Source organism: Bubalus bubalis, chromosome X, assembly GCF_019923935.1.
Source record: "Bubalus bubalis isolate 160015118507 breed Murrah chromosome X, NDDB_SH_1, whole genome shotgun sequence".
NCBI lineage: Eukaryota > Metazoa > Chordata > Mammalia > Artiodactyla > Bovidae > Bubalus > Bubalus bubalis.
Window position 1 is genome coordinate 102,772,199 of NC_059181.1, and position 15,602 is coordinate 102,787,800.

At 39.3% G+C, this 15,602-nt stretch overlaps 1 pseudogene; it reads right to left on the reverse strand.

Annotated features, from left to right (window-relative positions):
- Positions 1-13,551: 13,551 nt before the first annotated feature.
- Positions 13,552-14,345, reverse strand: LOC102389793 (annotated as a pseudogene).
- Between the last annotated feature and the right edge of the window lie 1,257 nt (positions 14,346-15,602).

A 15,602-nucleotide genomic window follows, 5' to 3' on the forward strand; every position in this document is an offset into this window, starting at 1 on the left:
ATGGACTGGTTGGATCTCCTTGCAGTCCAAGGGACTCTCAAGAGTCTTCTCTAACACCACAGTTCAAAAGCATCAATTCTTCAGTGCTCAGCTTTCTTCACAGTCTAACTCTCACATCCATACATGACCACTGGAAAAACCATAGCCTTGACTAGACGGACCTTTGTTGGCCAAGTAATGTCTCTGCTTTTGAATATGCTATCTAGGTTGGTCATAACTTTTCTTCCAAGGAATAAGTGTCTTTTAATTTTACGGCTGCAGTCACCATCTGCAGTGATTTTGGAGCCCAAAAAGATAAAGTCAGCCACTGTTTCCCCATCTATTTCCCATGAAGTGATGGGACCAAATGCCATGATCTTCATTTTCTGAATGTTGAGCTTTAAGCCAACTTTTTCACTCTCCTCTTTCACTTTCACCAAGAGATTGTTCTGCCTATGTTTTTCTCTAAGAGTTTTATAATGTCTGGTCCTCCATTTAGGTCTAAATCCATTTTGAGTTTATTTTTGTGTTTGGTGTTAGAAAGTGTTATAATTTCATTCTTTTACACGTAGTTGACCAATTTTCCCGTCTCCACTTTTTAAAAAGACTGTCTTTTCTCCATTGCATATTTTTCCTTCCTTTGTGAAAGATAAGGTGTCCATTGGTGCATGGATTTATCTTGGGACTTCCTATTTTGTTCCATTGATCTATATTTCTGTCTTTGTGCCAGTACCATACTGTCTTGATGACTGTAACTTTGTAGTATAGTCTGAAATTAGGAAGGTTGATTCTTCCAGTTCCATTCTTCTTTATCAAGATTGCTTTGGCTATTCTGGTTTTTTGTTTTGTGTTTCCATACAAATTGTGAAATTATTTGCTCTAGTTCTGTGAAAAATACCATTGGTAGCTTGGTAGGGATTGTGTTGAATCTATAGATTGCTTTGGGTAATATAATCATTTTCACTATATTGATTCTTCCAATCCAAGAAAATGGTATATTTTTCCAGCTATTTTTTTTTGTCATCTTTGATTTCTTTCATTAATGTTTTATAGTTTTCAGTATAAGGTCCTTAGTTTCCTTAAGTAAATTTATTCCTAAATATTTTATTCTTTTTGTTGCAATGGTGAATGTGATTGTCTCCTTAATTTCTCTTTCTGATTCTGCATTGTTAGTATATAGGAATGCAAGTAATTTCTGTGTATTAATTTTATATCCTCCAACTTTACTAGTAGCTCTAGTAGTTTTCTGGTGACATCTTTAGGGTTTTCTATGTAGAGGATCATGTCATCGGCAAACAGTGAGAGTTTTAATTCTTTTTTTCCAATCTGGATTCCTTTTTATTTCTTTTTCTTCTCTTATTGCTGTGGCTAGGACTTCCAAAACTATGTTCAAAAGTATTGGTGAGAGTGGGCACATTTGCCCTGCTCCTAATTTTAGAGGAAATTCTTTCAATTTTTCACCTTGAAGGATAATGTTTGTTGCGGGTGTGTTATACATGGCTTTTATTAGGTTGAGATATGTTCCTTATATGCCTACTTTCTGGAGAGGTTTTTTTTTTGTTTTTTTTTTTTTGTTTTTTTTTTTGATCATAAACGGGTGCTGATTTTTGTCAAAAGCTTTATCTGCATTTATTGTGATGATCATATGGTTTTTATCTTTCAATTTGTTAATATGGTGTATCACATTGATTGATTTGAGAATATTGAAGAATCATTTCATCTTTGGAATAAAGCCCACTTAATCATGATGTATAATCTTTTTAATATATTGTTGGTTTCAGCTTGATAGAATTTTATTGAGGATGCTTGTATCTATGTTCATCAGTGATATTGGCCTGTAGTTTTCTTTCTTACTTTTTTTTTTTTTTTTTGGTGGCATCTTTGTCTGGTTTTAGTAATAGTGTGATGGTGGCCTCATAGAATGAGTTTTGGAGTTTACCTTCCTCTGCAATTTTCTGGAAGAAAATTGAGTAAGATAGGTATTACCTCTTCTATAAACTTTTGGTAAAATTCACCTGTGTATCAATCTGGTCCTGGACTTTTGTTTTTTGGAAAATTTTTTTATTACAGTTTTGACTTCCATTCTTGTGATTGGTTTGTTCAAATTTTCTATTTCTTCCTGGTTCAGTTTTGGAAGGTTATTGTTTTCTAAGAATGTGCCTATTTTTTCAAAGTTTTCCATTTTACTGGCATATACTTGGTCATAGTAGTCTCTTATATAACTCCGTTTCATGTTACCCTAAACTATGTTGTGAAGTAAATATCCTAATTTTCTATATTTCAAAAATCTTTCCTGTTGTTTCTGTCTTCTGCATCCTTATTCACACTACTTTCATTTAGACCCTAATCATCTCTCATCTAGAGTCTCAAAATACTTTTCAATCTAGTCTGTACTTTTTCTTTCTGGCTTACTTCACTCTGTATAATAGGCTCCAGTTTCATCCACCTCATTAGAACTGATTCAAATGTATTCTTTTTAATGGCTGAGTAATACTCCATTGTGTATATGTACCACAGCTTTCTTATCCATTAATCTGCTGGAGTTCAGGAAGGGGAACATGTGTACACCCGTGGTGGATTCATGTTGATGTATGGCAAAACCAATGCAATATTGTAAAGTAAATAATAATAATAAATAAATGTAAATTGTTAAAAAAAAAAAGAAATGCTACTTCCTATAGTAAGTGATGATGAAAATAACTCAGTATTTTCACTGGAAAGTAATATTTTTTAAGAGCTCACTCAAATTTTCAAAATGATTTAAACATTTATTGCATTCATTATTTGATGAATCAAATGGTACACTTAATTCCTACCTTTTATGTAGTCTGTAATGAGATCTAAAAATCTCTTATTTGCATAGCTATGAAATATTTAAGCTATGTCAATAAACTTAAATGGGTCCAAATATTGCAAGTAAAGTTAATCAAAACATCCTTATGAAAAAAATAAATGCACTTGGAAAGAGTAATTTGTAAGTCAATCAAAGTACATTAAACCTTGGCAACCTGGGAACTTCTTTGGTGGTCCAGTAAGTGTCCACCTTTCAATGCAGGGGACATGGGTTTGATTCCTGGTTGGGGAACTAGGATCCCACAGGCTCTGGAGCAACTAGGCTTGTGTGCACAAGGAAGATCAATCTACTTTAGTATAGGTCTCACTCTTGTTAATAAATGATAACTCAAGTAGTACACTGAAATGCATTGTCATTTAAGGAGTGCTAGTTTCTCACCTGTTTAAAAATCATTTTTGGTGATTGCAAATGCAGATCACTGGGCCCTTCTAGAGGTAGGATTCAAGAATTTGCATTTTTAAAAATTTGTTTATTTTAATTGGAGGCTAATTACTGTACAATATTGTAATTTTTTTGCCATACATTGACATGAATCAGCCATGGGTGTACATGTGTTCCCCATCCTGAGCCTCCCTCCCACCTACCTCTCCATCCCATCCCTCTGGGTCATCCCAGAGCCCTGAGAACCCTGTCTCATGTATCGAACCTGGACTGATGATCTGTTTCACGTATGATATTTCATGTATGTTCCAGTGATAGTCTCTCAAATCATCCCACCCCCGCCTTCTTCCACAGAGTCCAAAACACTGTTCTATACATCTGTGTCTCTTTTGCTGTCTCACATATAAGGTTATCGTTACCATCCTTCTAAATTCCATATATATGCGTTAGTATCCTGTATTGGTGTTTTTTTTTTTTTTTTTCTGGCTTACTTCACTCTCCAGTTTCATCCACCTCATTAGTACTAATTCAAGTGCATTCTTTTTAGGGCTGAGTAATATTCCATTGAGTATATATAACACAGCTGTTTTATCAATTAATCTGCTGATGGACATATAGGTTGCTTCCATGTCCTTGCTATTATAAACAGTGTTGTGAGGAATATTGGGGTACACGTGTCTCTTTCAATTCTGGTTTCCTTGGTGTGTATGCCAGGAGTGGGATTGCTAGGTCATATGGCAGCTCTATTTCAAGTTTCTTAAGGAATCGCCACACTATTCTCCATAGTGGCTGTACTAGTTTTCATTCCCACCAACAGGGTAAAAGGTTTCCCTTTTCTCCACACCCTCTCCAGCATTTATTGTTTGCAGACTTTTGGATAACAGCGATTCTGAATGGCATGAAATGGTACCTCATTGTGGTTTTGATTTGCATTTCTCCATGGCAACCCACTCCAGTATTCTTGCCTGGAGAATCCCATGGACGGAGGAGCCTGGTAGGCTACAGTCCACGGGGTCACAAAGAGTTGGACACGACTGAGCGACTTAACTTTCACTTTCACTTTCAATAATGAGTGATGTTGAGCATCTTTTCATGTGTTTGTTAGCCATCTGTATGTCTTCTTTAGAGAAATGTCTGTTTAGTTCTTCCCCCATTTTTTTGATTGGGTCATTTATTTTTCTGGAATTGAGCTGCAGGAGTTGCTTGTGTATATTTGAAACTAGTTCTTTGTCAGTTGCTTCATTTGCTATTATTTTCTCCCATTCTGAAGGCTGTCTTTTCACCTTGCTTAGAGTTTCCTTCATTGTGCAAAAGCTTTTAAGTTTAATTAGATCCCATTTTTTATTTTTCCTTTTATTTCCAATATTCTGGGAGGTGGGTCATAGAGGATCCTGCTGTGATGTATGTCGGAGAGTGTTTTCCCTATGTTTTCCTTTAGGAGTTTTATAGTTTTTGGTCTTATGTTTAGATCTTTAATTCATTTTGAGTTTATTTTTGTGTATGGTGTTATAAAGTGTTCTGGTTTCATTCTTTTGCAAGTGGTTGACCAGTTTTCCCAGCACCACTTGTTAAAGAGATTGTCTTTTCTCCATTATATATTCTTGCCTCCTCTGTCAAAGAAAAGGTGTCCATAGGTGCATGGATTTTTCTCTGGGCTTTCTGTTTTGTTCCATTGATCTATATTTCTGTCTTTGTGCCAGTACCATAATGTCTTCACGGCTGTAGCTTTGTAATAGAGCCTGAAGTCAGGCAGGTTGATCCCTACACTTCCATTCTTCTTTCTTAAGCTTATTTTGGCTATTTGAGGTTTTATATATTTCCATACAAATTGTGGAATTATTTGCTCCAGTTCTGTAAAAAATACCGTTAGTAGCTTGATAGGGATTGTATTGAATCTATAGATTGCTTTGGGGAGTATACTCATTTTGACTATATTGATTCTTCCAATCCATGAACGTGGTATATTTCTCCATCTATCTGTGTCCTCTTTGATTTTCTTCATCAGTATTTTATAGTTTTCTATATATAAGTCTTTTGTTTCTTTAGGTAGATATATTCCTAATTATTTTATTCTTTCATTGCAATGGTGAATGGAAGAGTTTCCTTAATTTCTGTTACTGTTTTCTCATTATTAGTGTATAGGAATGCAAGGGATTTCTCTGTGTTGATTTTATATCCTGCAACTTTACTATATTCAGTGATTAGCTCTAGTAATTTTCTAGTGGAGTCTTTAGGGTTTTCTATGTAGAGGATCATGTTATCTGAAAACAGTGAGAGGTTTACTTCTTTTTTTCCAATCTGGATTTCATTTCTTTTTCTGCTCTGATTGCTGTGGCCAAAACTTCCAAAACTATGTTGAATAGTAGTGGTAAGAGTGGGCACCCTTGCCTTGTTACTGACCTTAAGGGAAATGTTTCAATTTTTCACCATTGAGGATAATGTTTGCTATGAGTTTGTTATATATGGCTTTTATTATGTTGCTATGAGTTTGTCATATATGGCTTTTATTATGTTGAGGTATGTTCCTTCTATCCCTGATTTCTGGAGGTTTTTTTTTTTTTTTTTTTTTTTATCATAAATGGATGTTGAATTTTGTCAAAGGCTTTCTCTGCATCCATTGAGATAATCTTATGGATTTTATTATTCAAGTTGTTAATGTGGTGTATCACATTGACTGATTTGCAAACATTGAAGAATCCGTGCATCCTTGAGATGAAGCCCACTTAGTCATGATGTATGATCTTTTTAATATGTTCTTGGATTCTGTTTGCTAGAATTTTGTTAAGGAATTTTGTGTCTATGTTCACCAGTGTTATTGGCCTGTAGTTTTCTTTCTTTTTTTTTTTTAATTTTATTTTATTTTTAAATTTTACATAATTGTAGTTTTCTTTTTTTGTGTGATCTTTGTCTGGTTTTGCTATTAGGGTGATGTTGGCCTCATAGAATGAGTTTAGAAATTTACCTTCCTCTGCAAATTTCTGGAAGAGTTTGAGTAGGATAAGTGTTAGCTCTTCTCTAAATTTTTGGTAAAATTCAGCTGTGAAGCCATTTGGTCCTGGGCTTTTGTTTGTTGGAAGATTTCTGATTACAGTTTCAATTTCTGTGCTTGTGATGGGTCTGTTAAGAATTTCTATTTCTTCCTGGTTCACTTTTGGAAAGTTGTACTTTTCTATGAGTATGTCCATTTCTTCCAAGTTGTCCATTTTATTGGCATATAGTTGCTGATAGGAGTCTCTTATGATCCTTTATGTTTCTGTGTTGTCTGTTGTGATCTCTCCATTTTCATTTCTAATTTTGTTGACTTGATTCTTCTCCCTTTGTTTCTTGATGAGTCTGGCTAATGGTTTGTCAATTTTCTTTATCTTCTCAAAAAACCAAGTTTTAGCTTTGTTGATTTTTGCTTTCTTTCTACTAACCCTGGGGTTTTTCATTTCCTCCTTTTCTAGTTGCATTAGGTGTAGAGTTAGGCTATTTATTTGACTTTTTTCTTTTCTTTTCTTTTTTTTTTAGGTAAGCTTGTAGTGCTATGAATCTTCCCCTTAGCACTGTTTTAAAGTGTCCCATAGGTTTGGGTTGTTGTTTTCATTTTCATCCATTTCTATTTTGATTTCTTTTGTGATTTCTTTTGTGATTTGTTGGTTAGTCAGCAGCGTGTTGTTCAGCCTCTGTATGTTGGAATTTTTAATAGTTTTTTTCCTTATAATTGAGATCTAACCTTACTGCATTGTGGTCAGAAAAGATGCTTGGAATGATTTTAGTGTTGTTTTTTTTTTTTTTTTTAAATTTACCAAGGCTATATTTATGGCCCAGATGTGATCTATCCTGGAGAAGGTTCCATGTGCACTTGAGAAAAAGTTGAAATTCATTGTTTTGGGGTGAAATGTCCTGTAGATATCAATTAGGATAACTGGTCTGTTGTATCATTTAAAGTTTGTGTTTCCTTGTTAATTTTCTGTTTAGTTGATCTATCCATAGGTGTGAGTGGGGTATTAAAGTTTCCCACTATTATTGTTTTATTGTTAATTTTCCCTTTCATACTTGTTAGCATTTGCCTTATATATTGCAGTTCTCCTATGTTGGATGCATATGTATTTATAATTGTTATATCTTCTTGGATTTATCTTCTGATCATTATGTAGTGTCCTTCTTTGTCTCTTTTCATAGCCTTTATTTTAAAATCTATTTTATCTGATATGAGTGTTGCTACTCCTGCTTTCGTTTGGTCTCTATTTGCATGAAATAACTATTTGCAGCCCATCATTTTCAGCCTGTATGTGTCCTTTGTTTTGAGGTGGGTCTCTTGCAGACAACATATATAGGGATCTTGTTTTTGTATCCATTCAGCCAGTCTTTGTCTATTCAACCCATTTACATTTAAGATAATTATTGATAAGTATGACCCTGTTGCCATTTAGTTTGTTGTTTTGGGTTCCAGTTTATACACCCTCTCTGTGTTTCCTGTCTAGATAAGATCATTTAGCATTTTTTGGAGAGCTTGTTTGGTGTTGCTGAATTCTCTCAGCTTTTTCTTGTCTGTAAAGCTTTTGATTTCTCCATATTTGAATGTGATCCTTGCTGGGTACAATAATCTGGTTTGTAGGTTTTTCTCTTTCATCACTTTAAGTATGTCCTGCCATTCCCTTCTGGGCTGAAGAGTTTCTATTGAAAGATCAGCTGTTATCCTTATGGAATCCCCTTGTGTGTTATTTGTTGTTTTTTCCTTGCTGCTTTTAATATTTGTTCTTTGTTCTTAATCTTTGTTAATTTGATTAATATGTGTCTTGGGGTGTTTCACCTTGGGTTTATCCTGTTTGGGACTGTCTGGGTTTCTTGGACTTGGGTGACTACTTCCTTCCCAATTTTAGGGAGATTTTCAACTATTATCTCCTCAAGTATTTTCTCATGGTCTTTCTTTTTGTCTTCTTCTGGAAATCCTATGATTCGAAGGTTGGGGCATTTAATACTGTCCCAGAGGTCTCTGATTGTGTTAATTTCTTTTAATTATTTTTTTCTTTTTTCCTCTCTGCTTCATTTATTTCTACCATTCTATCTTCTGCATCACTTATCCTAAATTCTGCCTCCGTTATTCTACTGTTGGTCCCCTCCAGAGTGTTTTTTATCTCATTTATTGCATTATTCATTATCTATTGACTCCTTTTTATTTCTTATAGGTCCTTTTTAAACATTTCTTGCATCTTCTCAATTCTTGTCTCCAGGCTATTTATCTGTATCTCCATTTTGTTTTCAAGATTTTGGATCATTTTTACTATCATTATTCTGAAATCTTTTTCAGTTAGACTCCCTATCTCTTCCTATTTTGTTTGGTTTGGTGGGCATTTATCCTGTTCCTTTGAAATGAAGTGAAGTCACTCAGTAATGTCCAACTCTTTGTGACCCCATAAACAGTAGCCAACCAGGCTCCTCTGTCTATGGGATTTTCCAGGCAAGAATGCTGGAGTGGGTTGCCATTTTCTTAGATTGCTGTGTTTGGGATGACCTTTCTGTATTCTGGCAGTTTGTGGTTCCTCTTTATTGTGGAGGTTCCTCACTGTGGATGGGGTTGGATGGGTGGCTTGTCAAGGTTTCCTGGTTAGGGAAGCTTGTGTTGGTATTCTGGTGGGTGGAGCTGGATTTCTTCTATCTGTAGTGCAATGAAGTATCCAACAGTGAGTTTTGAGTTGTCTGTGGTTTGGTGTGATTTTTGGCAGCCTGCATATTGAAGTTCAGTGCTATGTTCCTGTGTTGCTGGTGAATTTGCATGGTATGTCTTGCTCTGGAACTTGTTGGCTCTTGAGTGGTGTTTGGTTTCAGTGCAAGTATTAGGGCTTTTGGATGGGCTGTTTTCGATTAATGTTCCATGAAGTCAGGAGTTCTCAGGTTTTTGAATTAAGCCTCCTGCCTCTGGTTTTCCATCTTATTCTTATAGTAGCCTCAAGAATTCTCTATCTATACAGCACCAATGATGAAACATCTAGATTAATGAGGAAAAGTTTCTCCACAGTGAGGGACACCCAGAGAGGTTCACAGAGTTACATGGAGAAGAGAAAAGGGAGGAGGGAGATAGACGCGACTAGGAGCAAAGAGGGGGAATCAAAAGGGGAGAGAGCAAGCTAACCAGTAATCAATTCCCTATGTGCTGTCCAGTCTGAACCCCTCAGAGAGGTTCACGGAGTTACACAGAGAAGAGAAGAGGGAGGAAGGAAACAGAGGTGACCAGGAGGAGAAAAGGGAGAATCAAAAGGAGAGAGACAGATCCAGCCAATAATCAGTTCCCTAAGTGTTCTCCACAGCCTGAAACACACAAAGAGATTCACAGAGTTGGGCAGAGAAGAGAAGGGGTAGGGAGGAGATAGAGGCGACCTGGTGGAGAAAAAGGAGATTCAAAATGGGGAGAGAGAAATCAAGCCAGAAATCACATTCCCAAGTAAAAATGGGTAGTGAAGATTGGGTTCTTAAAGGTACAAAGTTTGATAACAAATACCAAAAAGCAAAGATTAAAAATCTAGAGTAGGTGTTAGGCTCTCAAAAATGCAATATTTAAAAAAAAAAGTCACAAAACTTATAATATATATATATGAAGTTTTCTTTAAAAATAGGGTCTTTTTTTGCAAGGTAATAGTAGGTTATAAAAATGAAAATTAAAGGAGTAATAGAGGACTTAAAATTAAAAAATAAATAATTTAAAAAATGATAATAGTAAAAATATATCTAGGAATTTCTCTGGAGCTGTTGAGGGCAGTGTGGGGTCAGTTCAGTAACAGTTCCTTGATCCGGTTTATACTTCTCAAGATCTATAGGCCCCTTCCAATGTAGTTGTTGCTAACTACAGGGTTTTAATTTGTTGCACGTGTCACTTCCAAAGCTGTTCCCTCTGTTTATTTTAGCTTCTTCTGTTTGTTGGTCTCTTCAGTGTCTAATTTCCACCCTGACACAAGGGGGCAAAAGTGGTCACTTATTTAGGCTCACTTGTTCAGTCGTGCTGTGGGGAGGAAGGAACACTGCAAACAAATATCCCTGGCGTGTGTGGGGATTGCTCACAGTGTCTCGGCCACACTGGGTTTGCCCCCGCTCATGGTGTTTGTGCTTTTCCAGTCTACATTGCTCAGGCTTCAGGCTGCTCTGCAGGGAGTGGGCCCTGGGTTGTATGCACTTCCCAGATCTAAGCCACTCAGGTTCAGGTTCTCAGGTACTCTGCAAAGGTGTGGACTTGGTTGGGCCTGCGTTTTGTGCCCTTCACAGATCTTAGCAGCTCAGGCAACCAGGTGTTTGGTGAGTGCAGTCTCCCCCAGGTGGGGGGCGCATCGTATCTCCTCCCCCATCCCAGCCACTAGGTTTTCTGGGTGGCTGAGAGCACGCCCCTCTCAAGTGTGCTATGTATCTCTTCTGGGGAGCTACTCTCTGGCTGCGACCCTCCCAGTGGATGTCAACCACCCAGAATCCCAAGAACTCTTGGTTAGCAACAGAGCCTGCTTGCAGTTTAGTAGAGGATGCCTCTCTGGGGCCGAGTTTGCCCCTTTCTGTCTTTGGCTGCCACCCACCTGCCTGACTCTGGTGGGGGATGGGCCAGTCTGCAGCCTGCTAAGTCCTTTGTTCTGTGAGCGGGCCTGGTAGTGCCTTAGGTTAGGGCTTTTCGTGGGATAGTTCTCCCTCTCTCTCTTTTTTTTCCTCTCTCTGGCTATCCCACTGTTTGGGTTGCTATCTTATCTTAGGTCCCTCAGATTGCCCTCAGGGCATTCAGGCCTGGTCCTTACCCTGAATAATGCATCCCACACCTCCCTGTTCAGCTCCCGCTTGCTGGTGGCAGCTGAGAGCACTGGGAGTTGCCATTAGCCATGTAATCTGTGGGGTTTATTTATATATTTTTCCTCCCAGTTATGTTGCCTTCTGAGATTTCAAAACTCCCCACAGACCCACCGCTGAGAGGGTTTTCTGGTGTTTGGAAACTTCTATTTTAAGACTCCCTTCCTGGGATGGATCTCTGTCCCTATCTCTTTTGTCTCTCTTTTTATCTTTTATATTTTGTCCTACCTCCTTTTGAAGACAATGGGCTGCCTTTCTGGGTGCCTGATGTTCTCTGCCAGCATTCAGATATTATTTTGTGGAATTTTCTCATTGTTCAAATGTTTTTTCGATGAATTTGTGGGGGAGAAATTGGTCTCCCCATCCTATTCCTCCACCATCTTAGGACCGCCCAGGAATTTGCATTTGTAACAAGATTTCAAACTGATTTTTTTGTTTTGGATTCTAAAGTTTGTATGTATTTCTTTAAAAAGTTGAGAAAGGATACTTTTTTGACATCCTTGTGAATGCACCCTTTCATGAATTACCAAATCAATTAAGCATAGAAATTTTCTTAGTCCCTTCCTTCTCCCCCAACCTTCCTAGCAATATCTGAAGTACAGATTTGACATGAGAAATCATCTTGCTGGCTTCCCAGCACAAGGTTACCTAAAAGGATAAATACAATGTAGAGAAATAATAAATACAACACCAATTATTAAATGTGTATTCAATGTTACTGATTAAGTGTTTTTCAAATATAATCTTACTCTTCAAACTAGGAAGTGTAATAGACCATATTCTGATTTAGTATTTGAAGAAACTAAGGTTCATAGGGGTTGCATGCCTGTTCAGTAATATCTGACTCTTTGCAACCCCATGGGCTGTAGCCCACTAGGCTCTTTTGTCCATAGGATTTCTCAGACAAGAATACCTGGAGTGGGTTGCCATGTCCTCCTCCAGGGGATCTTCCTGACTCAGGGATCTAACCTGTGTCTTCTGCATTGGAAGGCAAATTCTTTGCCACTGAGCCACTGCTACTGCTGCTGCTAAGTCGCTTCAGTCGTGTCCGACTCTGTACGACCCCATAGACGGCGGCCCACCAGGCTCCCCCGTCCTTGGGATTCTCCAGGCAAGAACACTGGAGTGGGTTGCCATTTCCTTCTCCAATGCATGAAAGGGAAAAGTGAAAGTGAAGTTGCTCAGTCGTGTCCGACTCTTCGCGACCCCATGGTCTGCAGCCTACCAGGCTCCTCCATCCATGGGATTTTCCAGGCAAGAGTACTGGAGTGGGGTGCCATTGCCTTCTCCACACTGAGCCACTAGAAGCCCTCATATGGGTAAGGTAACATGTTTAGAGTCACAATTAGTTATTGGTGAAGCCTGGATTAGAACACAGGTTTTTTGCTCCAAGCTCTCATGCTTTTTCCACACTATCTCTGAAAAATGTCCCTATGTCATTAAATCCTCAATTTCTTTCATGATGCAGTAGCAACTGGCCATACATGTCTATTCCAATGTAATTAATTTAATATTTTAATTTAAAATTAATTAAAATTGAATACAAATCCAGTTGCCTGATCACACTAAGTAGATTTCTGATCTACCTAGTAGGTTTCAGGAAACATTTTTAAAAGCAAGCTGAAGGATAGGAGTTGCAGGATTTGTGATCAGCTTGTGCACAGTTTGCTGGTTGATGGTGAGGTAAGAGGGTCATGTCACAGGGATTAACATCAATGCTCAGGCTCCAGTAGGTCAGAGTCTACATGTTCATGGTCATCAAGTAGTTAACTTCTTCCATTTGGTGGGGTTTTTATCATCTGTAAAACAACTCATGAAATATGCCTCAGATACTGTTATCTATGTATTTCAGGGACGAGCTAAAGATTCTGTAACTGCCACATGGCTGATTTACCATTTAAATCATTACCACTTCTCCTGGTCTAACTGCTACTTTTGTAATTACATGGTCATATCCTTTCAATCATTAATTCTTGTGTCAGGCTTTTGTGATTCAGGGGAGGCCTGAGAAACTGGCTTTTCTACAAATAAGATGCAGGCAGAGGGAATGGGGGTAGAGGGTCTGTCCTGGGAAGGCCTCATATAATCATTGTCAAAACCAAAATACCTAAAGTTTCTTCAGAATAAAATGGATACCTAACTAGCTTTGTAATCTTCACTGTTTTCCTCAGCATTGTCAGTTCTAAAAGACTCCACATTAAAAATTATCCCTCAGGTTGGTGAAAATTTCTCCCCTTATCCTAAAGCCACTAACTCCTTATTCTTGCTTTCCCAATCCTAAACAAAGCAAACTTTTAGTTAAAACTGGATTAACCCTGGTTGTAAACCCAAACCCCAACCTTATCCCCACCCACTAATCCTTCCTCCAACCCACCAGCATCCTCAGACTCCCTTCATCCCCTCCACACCCTGATATAGAAGCTGTAACAAATGTGCCCAGAAGAATGAGGAGAACTCCTTTCATACAAAACAGACAAAATATAACAAATTGAACTGCCAGCTTTATTAGGGTGATAGAATTATCATTTATTTTTAAATTACATGAGATATTTCTGAATCTATTCCAGAGCAATTCTATCAAACTTCCCCTTATCCTTTCTGTAGAGCTAAGCTATCTCAGGCACCAAAGGATCACCTGAGTTGGGATAGCACAACATGGAGCAAATGAATAACAGTACTTTCGAGATGGTCAGTGCTGGCAACCACTCAGATCTAAGAATGTCCAGACAGATGTTTCCATTTCTGTTAATGTTTGGATGGTAAATTCAGGCGGAGAACACGATTTTCAGTGGTTTGAAAGGATACTTTGAAGGGAACTGGATCCTTAAGAAGAAGACTCCTCCCTGATAGGGGCTGTCCTTGGGCTCCATTATCTTCACTTGCCAGTGAAACATGTCGTTGTCCACTGGCCCTCCCGAACATGGGGAGTGGGGGTGTCTGTGGCACAGGTTTAGAAGCTCCTTGCAGATGCAGTTTAGGGCCATCATCTGCTACATGTGACCAGTCTTTGGCTCTAGGCCTGGCGACAGGAAGAAGGCCACCAGGATGGTCACGGGGTGGAAGGAGCAGCGACAGACTACGCAGGCAGATGGGTGGGCTGAGGGCCTGCTAGCGGGAGGGTTGAAGCAGGCTTCATGGGAGGCGGACAGGTGGCGGAGAAGGTAACTGAGGAGGGAGGGAGTGGAACCCTTGACCAGACCTGATGAGCTACTGGATGCTAGTTGTTTGTGGCCACTGCCTCCTTCCGCTGTCCAGAGTTGGAGACTGCCGCCTAGAAGCTGCACAGCTGGGAGGTCACACCGCCCCGAGCTGCCAGCCTCTGCTGCTCACCTCTGCTGACTACACTGGGGCCCTGGGGCCAGGCGAGGAGCATTTCTGTGAGGTCACAAGGGCCACATTGATGACGCAGCTCAGTGTCTCACCTGGGTGGCAGGGGGTGGAGTTTACTGTAGACGGGGAGGGGTGGAGTAGGTGAAGAGAGGAAGGGATGGGGTTGGGAATGGAAGAGGGAGAAGACAGAGAGGGGAGGTTCAGTGTCGAGGACTGGGGAGTGAGTGAGCGTTGGACGGGCCGGGATCTGCCTGGCACACTAAGCCCTGGTGCTCTGGGCTGGCAGGCTGGGCCACACAAACTGTCCACCAGCGAGAGTTACCTCGTTAGATAAGAGCAGTTCAATGTATCCCCCTCTTCCCCCTCAATAACACAGATTCGCCATTGGTTTTCTACACATTCGTTCTCTGTCTCATATATATATGTATGCTGCTGCTGCTGCTAAGTCGCTTCAGTCGTGTCCGACTCTGCGCGACCCCATAGACGGCAGCCCATCAAGCTCCCCCGTCCCTGGGATTCTCCAGGCAAGAGTACTGGAGTGGGGTGCCATCTCCTTCTCCACATATATATGTATATATACCTATAATTGTGAGTTAACTACATACTTCTGGCCTTTATTTCTAGGTATTTCTATGTTTCCTAAGAGAAACATTGTTTTATATGAGCATGAAATTTAGCATCATTCAACATGTTTATTTTTAAAATTCATTTATTTTAGTTGAGCCACCTTCCCTGGTGGCTGCCTACAATGCAGGAGACCCAGGTTCCATCCCTGGGTTGGGAAGATCCCCTGGAGAAGGAAATGGCAACCCACCCCAGTACTCTTGCCTGGAAAATCCCACGGATGGAGGAGCCTGGTAGGCTACAGTCCATGGGGTCACAAAGAGTTGGACACTACTGAGCGACTTCTTAGTTGGAAAATAATTACTTCTCAATATTGTGGTGATTTTTGCCATACATCAGTATAAATCTGCTGCAGGTATACATGTGTCCACCCCTCTTCATCCTGAAACCCCCTCCCACCTCCCTAACTACCCTATCCCTCTGGGTTATCCCTGAGCAGTGACTTTGGTTGCCCTCCTTCATGCATCAAAACTTTCATTGGTCAGCTATTTTACATATGGTAATGTGCATATTTTAATGGTATTCTCTCAAATCATCCCCTCTTGCCTTCTCCCACTGAGTCCAAAAGTCTGTTCTTTACATCTGTGTCTCCTTTGCTGCCCTGCATGTAGTATTGTTGGCATTGTTTTTATAA